Below are 20,485 nucleotides of genomic sequence, written 5' to 3' on the forward strand. Positions count from 1 at the left end.
AAATTAATGAAATATTATTTTTTACAAGTGTTGGTTTCACTTATATCACTTATATTTAGAAATGTGAATGATAAGTATTTAGGGAGAAAGAGGTGTGAAGGCATACAACAAAGAAAGGGAATAACCTACCGAGTTACCTCAGCAAAGAAAGGAAAAGTTGGAAAAGAAAAAATGGCGAAGTGGTGAAACTTAAGAACAAAATCTAAGATGGAGCTACAAAGAGGAGTACCTGAACAAAAGTAGGGATTACACTGTTACGATGGTTGCGGTGGCTATGGAATCACACTCTGGTTCCGGTAACTGTGGCACGATCAACGCTACTACTTGATGGTGGCAAAGTAATCAGTGACCTAGGGCATGAGTAAAGGAGATGAAAAGAAGGAAACCAAATCGATAGCATCATGGAAACTAAACGAAATCAAAATTGAAATGAGACAAAGGGAAATGAAATCGAAAGAACAACAAAAATAAGGAGACGACATTTTGAGAGAAAAGATCTTGGTTACCTTGAACTTGAACCAAAAACGATGGAGGCACGGGAAGGCTGCATTTTCTTCCTCTAGATTGACTTAGTGAGAAAGGGAGAAAATCTGAATAATCTAACTAAAAATTAGAAAAAAGGGTGAGAAATAAAAAAATAAGGTAAGATAAAAATTTTCCGGGGTTCATAAAAAAACCCCTGATACTTAAATACGGTTTTCAAAACCTCCACCATACCTATTATTTACTATTATTTACCGGAGGTTATTATAACCTCAAGGAATAAACCTCATCTAAAATTACATATTCTTGTAGTGATTATTGTGTTTACGATCTTTTATTTGCATGTCATTCATTCTTTACGTATCAAAACCCCTATATTTTTATTGTTACTAGTTTTAATTGCATTTTTCTAAGAATCAAATATTTGAGATTAATTCCGTATTCGTTGTGAGACGACTCAGGGATATCTTAACCCTAACTATTTTGTTCACTACTAACTTGGCAATACTGAAGTTGTTAAAGTTAAGTAGTGGTAATTTGATCGCCTAACGACAGCGATATCAAATTTGGCATCGTTGCGGAGGAATACGGTTAGTATTTCTTATATTTTGATTTTGTTTTATTTATTTATTTATATTGTTTTATTTATTTATTTATTTATTTATTTTACGCATATACGTTTAATAGAGTTTGTGTTTTTTGTAGTCTTTAGTTTTCTTTTCATATATTTAAAGCAAAGTTCTATTTTTGTTTTGATTAAGAATTTCTTTTAAGAAATTTGTTTGAGACTAGTTAGGAAAACTCTGTCTAGGAAAGACTTGGTATTTAAGTTGTCCACTGTGACACACCTCTCTTTCTTGGTAGTAGATCCAACGACATCTTAACTTATTTCTTTCTTGAAATCTTTCTCCAAAATAAGAATAGGAAGAAAAAAAGAGGAACACTTTCAGGTGGACTGCATAGTGCATGACTCGGGCCAACCCGGGTCAACTTTATCAACTTGATCGAGAACTTGAAAGGAACTTGCGTAAATCACGCAGGAGACTTGAACTCAGGTGTTCTACTGAAGGAGCATCGTCATCATCTGAACCTACTACTGAAAGTGTACCGCTAGAATCACCTCCGGTGATTAACATATCTTCTGATTCATCACCTAAACCAGAAATTCAAGAAGATAGAATGGAAAAAAGAACAATAAAAGAGTTGGCTTCACCAGATGCAGCAATTACACAAAACATGTGCATCCAATATCCGGATTGAGAAGGTGAGCTTAAGTCTGGATTAATCCATCTTCTATCTAAATTCCATGGATTAGCAGGAGAAAACCCGTACCATCATTTGAAGGAATTTCATGTTGTTTGTTCATCCATGAGACCTACAACAGTGATAGAGGAATATATTAAGCTTAAGGCTTTTCCATTTTCATTGCAAGATGTCGCTAAGAATTGGTTATATTGCCTTCCACTAGGATCCATCAATACTTGGGAGACTCTGAAAAGATTATTTCTGGAAAATTTTTTTCCAACATCTATAGTTGCTGCTATTCGCAAAGATATTTATGGGATAAGGCAACAAGAAAGAGAAAATCTTCACGAGTATTGGGAAAGATTCAAAAAGTTATGTGCTTCCTGTCCTCATCATCAAATAAACGAGCATCTCCTCATTCAGTACTTTTATGAGGGATTGAGTATCATGGATAGACAAATGATAGATGCTGCAAGTGGAGGGTCATTGGTGGACAAAACACCAACAAATGCAAGATAATTGATTGAGAATATGGCGTCGAACCATCAACAATTTTCCACCAGGAGTAATTCTATAACTCTATTGAAGGGAACCCATGGAGTAGAAGCTTCATATGTTGCAGATCACAAGAAAATAGAAGGGAAGTTGGATGACTTAGCGGCCATGGTAAGGACCTTGACAGACTTACTGAAAAAGCCTATCCCTTCTACCTTATGTTGAATTTGTGCTTCTACTAATCATTCTACCGAGGCTTGTTCTATGTTTAAAGAGACAGGGACGTTAGACGGTGAACAACCTCAGGCATATGCTGCAAACATCTATAGCAATAATAGACCACCTCAACAGCAATACAACCATGATTTGTCCTCCAACAAGTACAACCCAGATTGGAAGGAATATCCCAGCCAAAAATGGGGAAATCAGCAGTCTCAATATCAACAAGTCTATGTTCCACCTCAACAGATGCAACAACCACAACCAGCTGCAACCTGTGGTGACTCAAACATGGAAGCAATGATGAAAATGATGGCTGACATGATGAAGGACAAATCAATGAGTTGAAACAGACAATGGAAGCAACTAATCAAAATTTGCAGAACCAGATTGGACAAATGGAAAATGAGTTGAATTAGATGAAGTCTCAACAAGGTTCGAGGAATTTGCCTGCACAAACTGTAATCAACCCGCGAAATGTAAGTGATATTACTGTAAGATCGGGTAAGCAAATACAAGGCCTTGGGGATGCCCAAGAAGATGAAGAAAAGGACAATGAAGTTGTACTTGATAATGAAAGTGGAGGATCAGATAAAGCAACACAAGCAACATCTAAAACGCCTGAACCTAGTGATAACTCCAGGTTAGTATCTCCTAATACTTCCTCTGAAAATTCTTCACCTTATTCTCCTCTTCCTCCCTATCCAAACCGTTTGAAAGCAAAAACTAAAAAGATGGAGGAGTTAGACAAAGAAATCTTGAATACTTTCAAGAAAGTGGAGATAAACATCCCTTTGTTGGATGCTGTAAGAAAAATTCCTAAATACGCCAAGTTTCTTAAAGAATTATGTCGCAACTGGAATCGCGACGGGAAGGCGAACCGAAAAAGAAAACAGGTTTAAAAAGATATTTGGAGTCGCCACCATAGTTATTTTTGGAAAACTATGGAAAACCATCAAAATAAAACAACTTTGCGAAAAGCCAGATTTCAGATCTGGGAGTCGGTTACGCGTAGGGAAGGTGTTAGCACCCTACAACGCCCGCCCGAGGGCGGTACCTTTAATTAAAAATGCAGAGTCGATGTGGTTTTCAAAATGTTATTTTTTCCCAAAAATAATAAGACAAAAATGCTAAAAGAAACAAAATATTTTTTTAAATTTTTTGGGCTCGACAAGAATTGACCTTGGTCCTACGTATTCTCATTAAAGATGAGAAATCAGGGTTACGTAGTTCTTTAAAAAGATATTTGAAAAAAAACTATTTGAAAAATGATTTGATTTTTTGGAGGTGAACCTAACAAGGACTGACCTTGCTCCTACGTATCTCACAATGGAGAATCAAGGATCACGTAGTTCTTAAGAGATGTGGTTGTTTGAAAATGTTGATAATTTTATATTTTTGGAATTTTATATTTTTTTGGTATTTTTAAATTACTTGAAAATATGTGTCACACGACGCGAGCAGTCGAACAAACACTAAAAGGGAAAGAAAATTATTTTTGGTATTTTTTAGAAAATAAGTGTCACACGGTGCAGGCGACCGAACAGACACTAAAAGAGAAAGAAAACTATTTTTGGTTTTCTGAAAATGAGTGTCACACGGTGCGGGCGACCGGCTAGACACGATAAAGCAAAAGAGAATATTTTCATTTTTTAGATTTTTTCTATTTTTTTGTAATTTTTTATAATTTAAAATATTTTGTTTTATTTTTTTCTTTTTTTAGAAAATTATAAAGGTAGAATTTAATAAAAAGGATAAAAATGGAAAAAATAAAATGTGAGGGTGCATGAATAATGTGTGAGGTGCATGAAGTAAATGAGGTGTGTTTGTTAAAAGGTGGGGGTGTAGCGAGTAAAAGTAAAAAGTGAAGTGAATCTAGAAGGAGGGGTGTGAACTGTGAAAAGTGAAGTGCAATCAGTAACAACAAAACAAGTTGAAAACAAATATGGGGTGCGAGGCTGGCAAACATCAGGGGTGCATAAAGAAATACACAAACAGTCCAACACAAATAATGGAGGTGCAAAGATTAAAAACGGGGGTGCACAAGTAAATAACATGGTCAGAACCAATTTCTACTCAAAATAAACCTAATTAAAATTAAAGCTCTCTTTTACCCATGGCAGTCGTCTCTTCTTGTTTCTCTCTTCTCGTTTTCCAGCAGCCACCATGACTTCGACAGTTGAGACATGCGCTCACCTTTTGGTCACCACCAACATCACTAGCCTCCGCCGGAGGCCTCACCAGCGATGCCGTCGTCGCTCGCCGCTCCTCGCGCAAAACACTCCTACGCCGTGAACAACGTCTCCCTGTGTCTCCAGCACATTCGAGACAGCACAACTCACCACCACTGCACCGGCCACCGCAACCAGGTCACACGAACACCACGAAAACCACGACCTGGCCGTCGCGACCCAAACCACCACCAAGAATGTCGTTGCTGCTGCAACTAGAGCGCGTCGACATAGTGCCTGCCATCACCACCGTTAATGTCGCCGCTACCACAACATGTGCGCGTCACTGGTAGTGCCAACTTCCCCCTTCCCAACGTGAGGGTTTCTTCCCGGCTTAGGCTTCGCGCACTCTGATGTTAGCATGTTGCGATTGTTTCCGCATTGTACCACCTTGCCGTAGCCATTTGTGTCTAGACGCGCCGGCAGCAATGCCGTCGGTGATTATCTCTTCTCCCTTTCTCTGTTTCAGATTTGTATTTGGGTGGAAATGATTGAAGAAGATGAAACGTGTATATTTGGGGGTTGTTTGGGTATCTATTCTTTGATTTTATGCAGGTGAGATGAAGGTGAAAACTTGAAGATGTAATTCACTCTATCAACCACGGTTTTGCTGCCTTCTCGTTGTAAAATCCCTCTGACTGTGTTCTTTCTGAATGTGTAATCCTCTGATCCCGTGGGTGGAGAACTAAGGAAATTTCTTTTCGTTTATTTTGTTGGTCCCCCCTTGAATCTTTGTTTTTTTCTTTTATTATGTAGTTCCCTCTTTTGTTATGTTCTCTTTGTTTCTGCCCTCCCAACCTCGAGACATGGGATAAGGCTAAAAGCAGACCTTGTTTCCTGCTCCTTCAACCATCATGACCATGGCCAGCTAGCTACCACATGTAATTATCAGAGACCTTAGGTCTGCGAATATCAGAGACCTTACGTTAACCTCTTGTTCTTCTATTTCTTTTTTCACATTTTTTTTACATTTTTTTATATATACATATTTTTTGAAAAAGGAATAAAACAAAAATAAAAAAAGTAAACAAAATATGATTAAAATCAAAATTTAAAAAATTAAATTTAAAAACAAAAATAAAATAAGAATAAGAATAAGAATAAAACAAAATAAAAATAAAATAAAATAAAAGTAAAATAAGATGAAATGACAAATCAAAATAAAAGTAAAATAAGATAAGAAAAAAAATAAAAATAAAAAAAGGTATTACCCGGACAAAATGTGACATTTCCAAATTATTACAATAAAAGATAAGTAAAGATAGAGACACCAATTTTGAACGAATTTTAAGGAGGAAAAGGATGAATAGAAACTGACTCAAACGGGTGCGATGACCAATTCCGTGAACAGGGTCATGATATGGAAAGTAAAAAAAGAGTCAACCATTCCATAGGAGAGGGTCTTAATGTGACAAAAATCAATGACCATTCCATTGGAGAGGGCCTTGATGTGACAAAGAAATCAATGACCATTCCGTTGGAGAGGGCCTTGATGTAAACATAAGAAAATCAATGATCATTCCATCGGAGAAGGCCTTGATGTAAACATAAGAAAATCAATGACCATTCCATCGGAGAGGGCCTTGATGTAAACATAAGAAAATCAATGACCATTCCATCAGAGAGGGCCTTGATGTAAATATAAGAAAATCAATGACCATTCCATCGGAGAGGGCCTTGATGTAAATATAAGAAAATCAATGACCATTCCATCGGAGAGGGTCTTGATATAAACATAAGAAAATCAATGACCATTTCATCGGAGAGGGCCTTGATGTAAACATAAGAAAATCAATGACCATTCCATCAGAGAGGGCCTTGATGTAAACATAAGAAAATCAATGACCATTCCACCGGAAAGGGCCTTGATGTAAACATAAGAAAATCAATGATCATTCCATTGGAGAGGGCCTTGATGTAAACATAAGAAAAATCAATGACCATTCAATTGGAGAGGGTCTTGATGTAAAGAAAGAAATCAATGACCATTCTATCGGAGAGGGTCTTGATGTAAAGAAAGAAAACAATGTCCATTCCATCGGAGAGGGCCTTGATGTAAAGAAAGAAGTCAATGACCATTCCATCGGAGAGGGCCTTGATGTAAAGAAAGAAATCAATGACCATTCCATCGGAGAGGGCCTTGATGTAAAGAAAGAAATCAATGACCATTCCATCGGAGAGGGCCTTGATGTAGGGAGGATATGGACTTGACCAATCCCAAGGAGAGGGTCGTTGTCCGAAAGGAAAACACAAGAGTTGACCATTCCTAAGGAGAGGGTCGCGATGAAATGAGGATTTGGACTTGACCAATCCCAAGGAGAGGGTCGTTGTCCGAAAGGAGAACACAAGAGTTGACCATTCCTAAGGAGAAGGTCGCGAGATAGGCTTAGCGGGCCAAGTGAGGTGGGCTTTGTGGGCCAGATTAAGCTAGGATTGGAGGCCAATACGAAACTGTACTTGGTGGGCCAGTACAGATTTGGGCTTAGTGGACTAGTACAGAATTGGGTTTGTTGGGCCAATACGAAATTAGGCTTGGTGGGCCAGTACGAAACTGGGCTTGTTGAGCCAGTATGGAACGAGACTTAGTGGGCCAGTACAGAATTGGGCTTGGTGGGCTAGAGAAAACTAGGCTTGATGGGCCAGTACGGGACTGAGCTTGGTGGGCCAGACGAAACTAGGCTTGGTGGCCAGTACGAAACTAGGCTTGGTGGGCCAGACAAAACTAGGCTTGATGGGCTAGTACGAAACTGGGCTTGGTGGGCCAATACGAAACAGGGCTTGGTGGCCAGTACGAAACTAGCCTTAGAGGATATATAGGTCTTTGAAGATGATCCTCAATTTGAGAAATCTCAAGATGATTTTTGTAGATTGATTCCTTCAGAAGAAACAATGGTTAAAGATGTATGATGCATGAAAATGTTCGCTTGTTCATGATGTCAAGGTGTTTGCTTTTCGAATCTGGTGTCAATACATGAACGATGATATATGATGCAAATGGTTATTCATGATAAAAAGCATGTTTTCTTATTTCAAGCACAAGGGATCAAAACATTATTGTAGAGATCAAGATCCTGAAATGTATGAATGCATGATGAAAAACTTGTTATGCTCTGCCTTTTGAAAATTTTTGCTAGAGTCAATTGTTCTCTTTTCAATCATCAAACTCATTGTTGTGGAGATATGTAGGATGAAAATCAACCTATTTTGAAATGGAGTAATGATTGCAAGAGATAGTTGATAAGGCGTTCAAACATTGGTAGTCATTTTTCAAAGAGAAGAAACAAGTTGTTGAAACTTTGATAGAATGTTGAAACCCCAACTTAATAAGGAGAAAAACAAGATATAGAACCTTGGCAAAGCGTAAGAACCCTAAAAATGTTATTTTTTTCAAAATGTGGTTTTCAAAATGTTATTTTTTTCCCTAAAAATAATAAGACAAAAATGCTAAAAGAAACAAAATATTTTATTAAATCTTTTAGGCACGACAAGGATTGACCTTGGTCCTACATAGTCTCATATCACGCATCTACACTATCACGCATCCACCATAAATCTGCAGTAAAAGATTTGAGATCATTCTCGCCGGCAACCTTCACGTATCTACACTATCACGCATCCACCATAAATCTGCAGTAAAACCTCCCTGCACTTGCGAGCCAGAACCACCGTTCAGCATCTACACCTTGCATCATCTTCTACTGTGAGCGAGAACGAGCCTTAGAACAACAGCGGAAGCCATAGCCACCATCGCGGAAGAAGAACAGCGTGCCACCATCACCACCGCAAAACACCATCACTGCAACACCAGATTTGCGCAGCAGCACCTTCACGCCATTCCTGCAACTTTCAGAACCAGTCACGGCCACCACAAAATCACTACTGGCAGCCACCATTATGAACCAGCTCAACCACCGCTGCAGATCGAACCAGATGTAGACCGCAACACGCCACCATTCTTGCGCACCACCATGACCATCGCTGCAGCAACACGCACCAGCAGATTCTCACACGAGCCATACCAGAAATGCAAACACCATGGAAGCACCTCCATCACCTTCGTGCCTTGTGTCGCAACAGCCAGATAGGAGAAGAAGTACTTCGCCAGAAAACACATCGCGAACCACAGCGTCGGTAGTAGAGGAGCAGCCGTCATTGCCATCTCCATCTCTATTGCACCTGTAGAAACCCTAATTCTGGAGAGAGAAAATGCACTGTCACGTGTCAGCATCTGATAGGGCAGTCAAACTAGTCAACAGGTCAGCTGGTCAAAGCCAGTAGTCAACTCTGGTCAAAACTACAACAATGGTTAAATAAGAGGGGTAGAATTAGAAATTGGACAGAAATTAAGTTGCTAATTAATTAAATAAAAATAAAAGATTTTAGCAACCGACAGATAAAGCCCAAAGTCCAGTTGAAGCCTATATAAAGAGACTTAAGGGAGCAGAAGCGACACAACTTACAACTTAGAACTCTCTGGTTTTGGCAAACACCGTCATCCATCACATCTCTCATTCTCTCTTTTCTTTTTATATTTCTTTCCTTCATATCATCATGTATTCCATCAAAGCCATGGAGGGCTAAGCTTTTAAGGTTGTTTCCACTATAATTTTTTAACTGGATTCTGAGGTTAGATGAATTTATGTGTTTGTTATTTTGATTATTGTTGTGGTTTTTGTTTATCTATATCCTTTGCTTCTTAATCGAATAGAAAATAATGATTTTAAATCTACATGCATGCTAATCACATGAGTTAAAAAGTTTTTAAATTCAATTGAGACTTTACTTTGATTTTATTTAGAAACTTTCATTTGATTAAGTAAGTTTTTGCCAATAATTAAGACTTTACTTTGATTAGAAGTAATTACTTTAACTAAAATTAGTCAAGACTTTACTTTGATTAATTAAGTTTTCTATTTGGTGAAGAAACAAAGGAATAGACATGATTAGGCATAGTAAAATTTAATTGAGACTGTACTTTGGTTGAATTTACTATGAATAATCTAAAAATTCTCACTTTTAATTGAGACTGTACTTTGATTAAAAGTGAGAATGTAAATCAACAACAATAATTAATTTAACAATAATCTCTAGATAACCGATGAAGAATCCTATTTTGAAAAAGTAGTGGAATTGACCTATTTACTATTATTGTGTTTACGATCTTTTATTTGCATGTCATTCATGCTTTGCGTATCAAAACCCCTATATTTTTATTGTTACTAGTTTTAATTGCATTTTTCTAAGAATCAAATATTTGAGATCAATTCCGTATTCGTTGTGAGACGACTCAAGGTTATCTTAACCCTAACTATTTTGTTCACTACTAACTTGGCAATACTGAAGTTGCTAAAGTTAAGTAGTGGTAATTTGATCGCCTAACGACAGCGATATCAGTCTCCAACGATTGTGCGAACATTGCAGAGACTGCTCTGGTGGTTAACGTCGAAGCGTGTCATGGTTGCGTTTTCTAATGTCGTTTTGATGACATATTGGTTGAAGTTTAATAAGGCCATCCCGTAGGTGCTAGAAGGAGGGCCATGTTTGTATTTAGAAGCAAGCTGATATGATCCTATCTAGGAAAGAGTATGATTATTTCTGAATTTGAATCCTCAAGAGGCACGACACGAATAAATCAAAGAAGAATACGAAATAAGACAAAGATGGAGGACGCCACAATCTAGTAGATTGATAAGTCAAGTGAAGTTTCGCCACAAAGATGTTAATCTTTGATAAGAACCGGAGGCCTAAGCCAAGAACAAAGAGAATCCTCTCTTTAATGAAATCAAATTCAATATATGACTAAAAGTGTCTACATTGTTTTTTGTACCTCTATATATAGGCACATAAGTTTAAGAAAACCTGAGAACCCTACAAGAAGGCCCAAGCCCAAAACATAAAAACATAAACTAATTTATAAAAGAAAGCCCAAAAATAGAGAACATAACTATATTCTAAGAGGAAACCCAAAGTCTAAAAACATAAACTAATTTTCCTAAAAACTATCCTTCAAATGTGCTTCAAGCCATGATCTTCATATTCTTTAAATTTCAGGATTGCTTGTAGCATCAAGAGCCTTGAATAGTTTTGATCTTTCAATCTCTTGCTCCTTGTCCTTGTCATAGGTCCTTTAAATTGTAAAGGTTCATCTTCAAGTTCTTCTTGTATGGAATCTTTGGATAGTCCTCTATCACAACCTAAAGGCCACAACATCTTTGTTGATAGTGTTTGCCTGGCAATTTTTCCATCGCACAAGGTTTCCACTAGTACCAAGTGAAAAAGTGGTGTTCTCTACAATTGTGTTACCCATATTGGCCTCCCACACCAATCTAAATAGTTTCTTAGAGAGTTGGAATCCAACACGTAAAGTCAGTGAAGACATTTACGGGTGGTGCTGCAAAAACCAACTTGGATTGGTTGTTAATTTGGAGGCCATCGAAACCTCCAGCTGCACGGTACACCATGGCGAATGTGTTGCGACGAAAGCCAACAGATACCATCGCACGTCACTAACATCACGAAAGCTCCATGTTATTTCATCATTGTATTTTAAATTCAAAGTTTCCCTTCCTTGCTTGGTCTTGATACAGTGGGCCCTAAATATGAATGTTGTTGAACAATATGGTGGACCTAGGCGAATTCATTTTTCTTGCTTTGATGCACAAATACGATACGTGTATTGAAAATGACACGTATCTGATATGTCAATACATTCATTCTAAAAATAATAAGATATGACACTTGATATAAATATATATATATATATACATATATTGAAAAGTGTACAATAATTCTTAAAAACATCATAAATATATGATTGTTATTATGTAAATCCAAATGAAAATCATATGTATTAAAGTTGTCAACATAAAAAATTATAAATTATTATCATCATAAAAGTATTACAGTTTTATAAACTAGATTCTTCATTGATAAGTATTAGTAAAGTATCTTCAAGTATCGGATATGGATAATGAATGGCATGTTAATGAAGCACGTGGATTGATAAGAAAATAAAAACAACAGATTAATTTGTTCATACACCTATAAATTAGTTGATTAAAATCTCAAAACAATCGGCTAAAATTCAGCGAAATTATGTAGAATGTAGATTTAATGAATTTCACTCAAACAATATACTCTCTCACACAAGATTCATTCTAGACAGTATATCTAACAATGTTACACTATCAAATTACACAAAAACGCATTTAAGCACAACAAAGAATGATTTACTTGGTTTTCTTGAAATTTTAAAGTGAGTGAGATGAAGGAAAGAGAATTGGACAATAATTTTTATATTGGTTCACTCAATCATAGAGCTACATCCAGTTTACTAAGACAACCTAAGTCTGGTTTCCACAATTATCAAAAGTTTTACAAATCACAAATCAAGATTACACTTTTGAACAATAGAAAACACCAAGATTTTTTACTCACACAAAAATCTCAACCACAACCTTGTAAGACTCTCATTTATAGACCTGGAATCAAACCAGGGACACAACTAGAGGCACAAGAACTATTGAACCTAGTGATGGCTCTCCCTAGCCAACCATACATGAGTTCTTCAAGATTCCACTTTTCAACCATACAAATCACAAACCAAGATTACACTTTTGAACAATAGAAAACACCAAGATTTTTTACTCCCACAAAAATCTCAACCACAACCTTATAACACTCATATTTACAGACTTGGAATCACACTAGGGACACAACCAGAGGCACAATAACTACTAAATCGAGAGGTGGCTCTCCTTAGCCAAACATACACGAGTTCTTCAAGCTTCCACCAAGCAAAACTGCCTCCAAGACCAACCAAGATCTTCAATCTTTACCTTGCAGTTGTGTGATTCAGAGAGAGAAAGAGTTTTTTAGTGATGAATGACAGGTTTTCACACTCAAAAACTCAAAATCGTATCTTTACTCTCGAAAATACAGCTTATATAGTATAGTCATAGGAGAAATAAATCAGTTTAATTTTTCATACAATTTATTGATTTCACTTGACTTAAGTGAAATCAATCGATTGTAAAATAATTCAACTGATTGAATACATTCATACCAGAAACTATATATAACAAGTTTTTTAACCTGTTAAAACCCATTTTAATATATTAAAAAGGATGCATTAAGACTAACAAGACATCTAACCTATGTCATATAACCTACGAATATAGTACATGTAAACTTCATATTCAACACATTATTCTAGATTTAACACTATAGAAACATGATCATTGAACGAATCTTCATCAATCTTCATCAACCACATGTGATCTCATGCACTTTACTTTATCAAATCTTTGCACCAAGCTTGCTTGAGCTAACATGCATAACATTCATAAATTTCAAACAAAGTGCAATAATCCATTTAAATAGTATTGAATAACAATTTATAAAGAAATTGAGATTTTTTAAAACCAATTGATAAAAAATAACCCATTTAAAATCAATGTGTTAATGTTTTAATCATTTTTTTTTATTTTATTTAATTTAAATTAGAGTATAGCGGGTACGAGTATCCACGGGTACAAATATTATGATACACATACCTGCTCTGTTAACATACGGGTACAAAAAATACATGTACTAGTTACCCGCGGGTATCCATTTCTTACCCGTTGCGAGTTTTATCCGCGAATACCCGTGGGTACGAATTTTTTTTACATCCCTAGTCACGATAACATTTTTGTTAAGGAAATTGCAAAATTTTTACCATAAATGCTCATGGTAGTATGTGTAAGGTGATTTTGGATTGTGATGGTCTCACGAAGAGATAATATAAATTGTGGAGGTAGGAAAATGTTTTATCTGGGCCTTACAGTGGGCGCCAAATGTTCTGATCCCAAGTTCGTCGTGTGATATCATTAGGGTCAATCACCCCTCATCTGAGGTATTGTCCGCTTTGGAGCATGTGCTCCGTAACAGTTTTGTCCTTAAAAGTCGTCTCGGAGGGTGGAGGAAGGAAAGAGTATTTAAATTGTGCTTGACCTTGAATCCTAAGCGATGTGGGACTATTGAATGTACCAAACCAAGCCCGGAGTTGTCATTCTCTCAGACGGCGCCAATGTTCCGACCGCACGGTGTTGTCCTTAAAAGATGCCTCAAAGGGTGGAATGAGGAGTTATTTAAACCACATTAAGCCTTGACTTCTAAGCGATGTGGGACTATAACATGCGATATATATATATATATATATATATATATATATATATATATTATTCTGAGGTTAGAATTAAAGAATTTCTTTGTTCTTTTTATTATTGTTGTGGTTTTCATTCATCTATGTCTTTTGTCTCTGAATCACGTAAAAAGTAATGATTTTTACATGTTAGCTAATTAACGAACCGTTTAAATCTGTATGCATACTAATCACATGAGTTTAATGGTTTTTAAATTTAATTGAGACTTTATTTTGATTTTATTTAGAAATTTTCATGTGATTAAATAAGTTTTTACCAATAATTGAGACTTTACTTTGATTGAAGGTATTTAATCTAACTAAAATTAATTGAGACTTTACTTTGATTAATTAAGTTTTTTATTTGGTGAGGAGATAAAAGAATAGACATGATTAGACATAGTAAAATTTGGTTGAGACTGTACTTTGGTTGAATTTACTGTGGATAATCTAAAAGTTCTCACTTTTAATTGAGACTGTACTTTAGTTAAAAGTTAGAACGCCAACAAATTAATTGAGACTTTACATTGATAATTTGCAAATCTACAACAATAAATAATTGAGGAATAATCTTTAGATAACCAATGATTGATCTATTTTAAAAAAGCATTGGAATCAATTTATTTTCTTTACTATAGTTTTTATTTCTTTTTATCTTTTAAATTTTATTTCTTTCTTTGTTTATCCTAATCCTCTTACATTTTTTATTTTATTTGACTAACTCTTTTGTATAGTTTTTATAAGAACTAATTTGTTAAAAAAACAATTTTGTCTTCGTTGGGAGATAACTTTGGGTTACTTTACCCTTTCTATTTTGTTGACTACTATCTTAGTGACGTTGTTATAGTTTAGTAGTATTAATTTGATCACGTCAATGACAACATTATCACCTTTTAAGTAATTGGTTCTTTAAATTTATCCATTTGTTTTTTCAATGTAATTTTTTAAACTTTTTTTTAGATTATAAAAACACTTACAATAATAATAATAATAATAATAATAATAATAATTTTGCTACTTTTTATTATCATAAAAAAATAACAAAACCTATGTTTTCACTAGTATAATGTTATTTGAATATATATATATATATATATATATATATATATATATATATATATATAATTCTCATCTATTATAATATAAGAAAAGAAGAAATTAAGAAATTTACTTTTTTACTTATGTTTAATTTTTTTACAAGTGTCCCAAAAGTTAATTTTTTTCATTTGACATTGTTAATTTATTTTCTTTATTATTTATATTTATTTTGTTGTCACATGTGCATATTTATTATCTATTATAATATAAGAAAATAAGATATTAAGAAATTTATTTTTTTACCTATATTTTATTGACAAGTAGAGTTGTCAACTTGAGCCAATCTACAAGACTTGACCCTGATCCACATAGAGTGGGACCAAAAAAGCCCATAAGACCAAAATAGCAACTATTAAAAAATCCCACAAGGTCAAAAAAACCCATAGAAGCCTTGTAGGACAAGGTCACTCTGTGGACTTTCTTTTTAACCATGAAAAATATATTATTATTTTTGACTATATTATTAAACTTTCGGTATAGGTCGGTCTATCTCAACCTTCAGCCAAATCTCCCAAGATTAACCTTTAGCTCAGGCAAGCCCATCTCAACCTTTAGTCCAAGTTGACTTGTCTAAAACTTCAAAATGAGTCGACATGAGATGACCTTCGACTTAAGTTGGGCCAACTTGGCTAAATTCGGCCAAATTTTAACTAATGCAAACTCAACTGAATTTGACAAAATTTTGGTTAGGTCGAATTTTTCAAAATTTTGGTCAAGTGAACTTAATGAAGGGTGAGATAAGGTTGGCCCATAAGCCATTGGCCGAATTAACACCTCTGACAAGTGTCCATTTATTTTAATTTAGTCATTTGGCATTGTTAATTTACTTTTTTTATTTATATTTATTTAACTACCACATTTGCGTACATTTGTGTATTAGTTATTTTACTCTTTTATCCACTTGTTTTAATGTTAAATTCAATTTTTCTAAAAAATATAAATATATTTCTAAACTATTTTTTATTCTTAATTTTATGTTTTTATAATTTTTAATTACTTGGTTATTTAGTAAATTATTAAAGAAAAAATATATTTAAAGTTATTAATTTTTTATGTTATTTTCTTTTTCATTTTTAATCTTACCCTTTTATGATTTTTAATTACCGGATACAAGTGTCCAAAAATTTGGTTGTTTAGTCATTTTAAAATCGTTAATTTTCTTTTTTTATTTATATTTATTTTGTTGTTACACATGCATAGATGTTATTTTACCTATTTATTCATTTATGTTAAATTAAAAATATAAATATAATTTTATACTATTTTTTTATTCTTAATCCTTTATAATGTAAGAAAAGAATATACTATTTTTTTCTAAGCATGTTTATTTTGTTTACAATTGTCCAAAAAGTTGGGTTTTTAATAATTTGAAATTGTTAATTTACTTTTTTCTATTCAAGTTTATTTTGTGGCCACATTGAATAAAATTTATTTTACTCTTTTATCCATTTATGTTAATTTTAAATTTACAAATATATTTCTATATTATTTTTTTATTCTTTATTTTATGTTTTTATAATTTCTAATTACTTGGTTATTTAATAAATTATTAAAGAATTAAAGAATAAATTACATTTAAAGTATTAATCTTTTATATTATTTTCTTTTTGTTTTTCATTATATCCTTTTTAATTAGATAAGTCTAGCAATACATTTCGACCAATTTATTTTTACACTGATTTGTATTTTTAGCGAGTCAACTTTACATATTTAATATATCTTTTATATGTTTAGAGAATCTACTTTCCATTTTTGCACGTGTATTATCCTTTGTATTTTCACAAAGTCTACTATTTATAGAAGATACTATGATATTTATTTTCACCCATGGTTGTTTGGTTGACAAGTGTCCAAAAACTTAGATTTTTAATCATTTGACATCGTTAATTTACTTTTTTTATATATTTATTTTTTATGCCACATGTACATAGAAGTTATAACATCCCGTCCGGATATTATGAATTTACTTAATCAAATAAGATAATAATATTAAATGCTCATTTATTAAGCTCCATTTTCGAAAACATGGGAAATATAAAAATTTTATTACATCCGAAGTTAACTCAAATCCATAAAATTTAAAACTCAATTATAATGTCTACGAGTAGTAATATGAAATATTACAATTTCTTTAAAAACTCATAAAATATAAAGCTCTGAGAAAGTCCTCTTCCAACTAGCCCCACTCCGGCTCTATGCCTCACCAGATCCACTTGCAACATCGATTGCTCCCGTGTACCGCATACACAATTATCGCCAAACAGAAGCAGATAGGGTGAGCTAATAGAATAAAACATATGCATCAATTTATATAACAAAACACACACAATCCAAGGAACTCTATCCTTTGGTCTCATCTCACATGGACACCAACATGTAATCCGTGTTTTACATCTTTGATTGATAGTCTCAAGATATCGTTGCTGCCAACCTACAAGCCACCACTCGTAGAACACATGCGAGAACACTCGCTATTCCAAGCCACAACTCAAAGAATGCTCGTATTACCCTCCATCCTAAGCCACAACTCCAGGAATACTCCAGCATTTGACCCTTGAGATATCGCCCAAAGCCTCGTAGACCACAACTCCAGGAATACTCCAGCAAGCAAAACATGATGTCTACTTCATCAAAAATCTCCTAGCACTACACACGAGTCGCCAGGCGCAAAAAGGCTTCCAGACCGCCTAGCGGGGGACACGTGCTGCCAGGCGCCAAGCGCCTCTGATGCTACTGTTTCCACAAGCATCGCCTGGCGGGACAACCCTTATCGCCAGGCACAACACGCTTCAATTCTCTACTGGTTTTGTAGCCATCGCTTGGCAGTCAAACACCACCGCTAGACGCTACACCAGTACTTGCGCAATATTGGTTTTTAAGCACCCAGAACAAAGTAAAATCAATCCATTTACATTTCATATATATTCTCCCCCTGTAAACCCATGCTAGCATTTAATTCTAACTTATGAATAACGCATGCTCAAACAAGTATAAGCAACATCATTCTAACAATTTAAGCACATAATCCTAGGCACCAATACAAATTAATATTGACACACATGCATTCACCAATAACCAATTCTCCACATGTGACAAACCCAAAGGGACATTCAAATTGATAGAGACTTACCACATAACCAAATCATGCTTCATTAGAAGTTACTTGAAATTATCAAGAGCTTATTCATGTATTTTAAATACTCCAAAATCAGTAATATTGAGGAACGTATATCTCTATTTTCTGACCTCTAAATCAAATCTCCACTGTTCAAATTGAAGAACTACATGTTGTGGACTACATGTCAAAATTTCACCTAAATCGAACGGTTAACGAACCGGTAAATGCAGTTTTACGAAAACTACATAAACTAGAAAAATGGTGGCGCCTAGTGCCTAAAAATGAGGATGGTGGCACCTGGCGGGACTAAACTACCGCCTGGTGGTTCCTGTTGCGCGAAAAGTACGAAAAACAGTGTTTTTTGTGAACAGAACACCACGTACCTCTGGTATGGCGCCTAACGGCCAATTGGGTGCCGCCAGGCGGTTCCTGCTGTTCCAGGAACCCAGAAACTTTCTCAACACTTGCGAACCTTCAATTTTATATACTTTAGCGAATTCAGGCTTCTAATAATTTCCAAATAGTTGGCACTATCTTTTCCCCCAAACAGAATCAACCAAGAAACCCCAAAACACTAAAATCGAGTCAAATTGACTCGTGTCGTCTAGCGGTGATGATTACCCACCAAGCAGTTCATCAAAAACCCATAAACTGGGTTGGCGCACATGTGTCGCCGGGCGGTCAGGCTTGTACCGCCAGGCAGTTCCTCATCTGGAACCCAGAAAACAAGCAAAATTGTATGTGCCGCTTGGTGGCTCATTCAAAGCCGCCAGGCTATTTCTGGAATTTTCCAGAAATCCAAAATTTAAGATATTTGGCAACCAGAAACAATGTACACTCATTTCATACATCAATTATTAACCAATTACAAATAAGTTACGAGTTCAGCACCCCTAACCTGGATTCCTCGCTTTGACATTGATTATTCGCGTTTTCCTTGGTTCCACAATGATTTTCTCCCTTGCCTCCACTCAACCACACGTAGCAACCTTCCCTTTCTCTAAATTAGTAAAATGTATGCTCTATTAATCCACACCTCATAGCCCTCACAAAAACTAGTCAAGGAAACTTTCTCACTTTCCCTAAATGGTCTCTTTAAACATGGCATAATGGTGGTTAATGTTGGAAAACGAATTTCCATCATTAAGAGGTGTAATTGCCTTTCAAAAGCCATTACTTCATGAGTTTTCCAGCCCCTCTTGGCTTCTAGGATTTCCTTGCCCTTTCACATTCATGCCAAAAGAAATTTTGGCAAAAAGAAAGTTTAGTGTGGATTCACCAAGGTTTGAACCCTTCACCATGCCAAAACCAACTCAAATGTTCAACCATTTAACCAATTCATTTTTCATGATAATTCCTATAAATATAGGATTAAATTATCACTCATTATAATCAAGTGTATTATTAAAAATAATAACAAAATAAATAGTATATAATGGCATACATAGGACTTGAACCCAATCCTTCCATACAATTAAGTACTCTCCACCATTTGAGCTAGTACTTTTCCACATCATAAACCTTAACATTAAATACCATAAAGGCTTCCACTACCCGCATTTATTAATTAATTATTTATTTAATTAATTAAATTTCACGGGTCTTACATTCCCCCCACCTTATAAAATTTTCGTCCTCAAAAATTGAGCTCACTCAGCAAAAGTGCAGATAGAACTGCCTCAACGTCCTTTATCTTGAAATTCTCCCTTCCTAGACCCTACCTTTTTACTTTAGCCTTCACTTCATATATTTCCCGACTTTTTCCTTCAAACCTTAGCCCTATATTAAGTTGTAGTATCAATTTATCTCTTCCACTCTACGGCACACACCTGTGCTGACACCTCTCCTTGTTCTAACTTTTAAATTCAATTCCTCTTACCAAACTTGTAGTGTTTGCCCTCAAGAACTTATCCTTGAAATTCCCTCCGTCAAACGCGTTGATTTTGAGTTTCGACTTCACTTCTTAGGCTCAAACAAAACCCGATAAGAGCGCTGCCTTTACTAAGACTAGTAAGCAACAACTCTTGTCTGCTCATTAAAACCCAGCAAGAGTATCACCCTTACCTGCTCACCAAAACCCGGTAAGAGCGTTGCCTAGCTTGAGACTCACAAACAACAACCCTTGCCTGCTCACCAAAACCCAGCAAGAGTCCACCCCTTACTTGCTCACCGAAACCCGGTAAGAGGGTTAATTTCCTTGAGCCTCACCAACACGACTCTTGTCTGTTCAACAAAATCCAACAAGAGTCCAACCCTTACCTGTTCACCAAAACCCAGTAAGAGTACCACCCTTACCTGCTCACCAAAACCCGGCAAGAGCGTTGTTTCCATTAAGATCCATTAGCAACAACCCTTGCCTGCTCATCAAAACCCGGCAAGAGCCTCACCCCTTACTTGTTCACCAAAACCCGG

At 35.3% G+C, this 20,485-nt stretch overlaps 1 long non-coding RNA gene across 1 annotated transcript; it reads right to left on the reverse strand.

Annotated features, from left to right (window-relative positions):
* Positions 1-268: 268 nt before the first annotated feature.
* Positions 269-590, reverse strand: LOC114193253. The gene is made up of 2 exons (XR_003606243.1): positions 507-590; positions 269-350 (listed from the first exon to the last, which is right to left on the reverse strand). It is a non-coding gene; the product is annotated as an uncharacterized LOC114193253 (long non-coding RNA).
* Positions 591-20,485: the final 19,895 nt, after the last annotated feature.

The sequence above is a fragment of the Vigna unguiculata genome, chromosome 8 (assembly GCF_004118075.2).
Source record: "Vigna unguiculata cultivar IT97K-499-35 chromosome 8, ASM411807v1, whole genome shotgun sequence".
Lineage (NCBI taxonomy): Eukaryota > Viridiplantae > Streptophyta > Magnoliopsida > Fabales > Fabaceae > Vigna > Vigna unguiculata.